The sequence below is a fragment of the Mauremys mutica genome, unplaced genomic scaffold (genome assembly GCF_020497125.1).
Source record: "Mauremys mutica isolate MM-2020 ecotype Southern unplaced genomic scaffold, ASM2049712v1 Super-Scaffold_100125, whole genome shotgun sequence".
In the NCBI taxonomy this organism is placed as follows: domain Eukaryota; kingdom Metazoa; phylum Chordata; order Testudines; family Geoemydidae; genus Mauremys; species Mauremys mutica.
Genome location: NW_025423274.1, coordinates 362,973 through 364,372, shown reverse-complemented (window position 1 = coordinate 364,372; position 1,400 = coordinate 362,973). Strand labels below are relative to the sequence as shown.

Genomic DNA, 1,400 nt, shown 5'->3' with positions numbered 1-1,400 from the left:
GGGGATGTAGCTCAGTGGTAGAGCCCATGCTTTACATGTATGAGGTCCTGGGTTCAATTGCCACCATCTCCAAGTTCCTTTCACACTGCTGCTTTGCTCATGCCCAGAGGGGATGTGGCCCAGCAGTCTCCCTACAGGAATTTCAATCCTGCTCAGTGAGGGGCAAGTACCAATTTCATGGAAGGTCTGGGTGGGGTTTCTGCTCCTAAGTCTCCTCTGTACATTTAAGATTCCCACCCGCTGTGCGGCTTGGGTCAAGGGTAGGTGAGAAGGGAGAATCCTCCAGCACTGGAGGGAAAGGTCCCATCTGCACAGACTGAGAGACAAAGGCTAGACTTATTTCTAGTCTGGGCCCAATCTTTTCTCCTGGTATAGTCCGTGTTCCAGCTCAGGTGGTAGCTAGGGGATGTCTCATGACTGCAGCATGTTTGTTCAGTTCCACCCCCTTATACAGCTTTGGTACAAGGCAGGAATTTTTTGTCTCTCTCCTGAAGAAGAGCCCCAGGTTTAAGATGGATTCCTGTACCAGGTGACATGGTCACATGTCCCGTGAGACCCCCCCCCCAAGCCTTCATTCTTCCTGACCTGACTCACGGATGGTGCAGGACAAAGCCATCTACAGTTTATTGTCCTGGTTAATGGGAGCCATCAAGAGTCCAAACCACTATTAATGGCCCACACTTTGCATCATTACAACAGGACCTCAGAGTTATAGTTCATATTTCTAGTTTCAGATCCAAGAATGATCGGTTCATACAAATAGGATGAACACACACAGTAGATTATAAGCTTTGTAATGATACCTTACAAGAGACCTTTTGCATGACGCATAGTCCAGTCACTTTATATTCACACTCATTAGCATATATTCATAAAATCCTATGGAGTGCAAGGTCACAGCAGGGAAAGGGTTTTCCTGCGGCACCTGGGAGCAGTTGAGTTTCATGTTCAGGCTGTGGTATGAGTTCCTCCAGGTTTCTCGTAAGCACACAGTGCCCCCCCCCGAGCACCCTTCGCAGGTGCTCTCGATACAGGAATGGCCCAGGTACGATAAAGTGATGGGGATTGCATTTTCCTTTTTTATTTCTGTATTTCCAATGACATTTCTGTTTGTGATTTCGTTTTGCTTTGTATAACTGTGTTTTCTCCTGGATTTGATATTTAATGGAAAAAAGAATACAGTCTCAAGGCACCAGATGGAGGAGCAGGCTGGGGCTAGGACTGCTAAGAGAGCAAGAGTAGCAGGTTTTCTGTATTGTTTCCTGCCCTCATTTTTCTTGACGAGTTTCTCTTCTGCACAAAATGTGCCTTTTGTTAAAGTACGAGCCTGGCTAGTTCAGTTGGTAGCGCCATCAGGCTTTTAATCTGAGGGTCCAGGGTTCAAGTCCCTGGTCAGGTAA

General features: G+C 47.0%; 1 non-coding gene across 1 annotated transcript; it reads left to right on the top strand.

The window, feature by feature from the left end:
• TRNAV-UAC lies at nucleotides 1-72 on the top strand. The gene has a single exon. It is a non-coding gene; the product is annotated as a tRNA-Val (tRNA).
• Nucleotides 73-1,400: the final 1,328 nt, after the last annotated feature.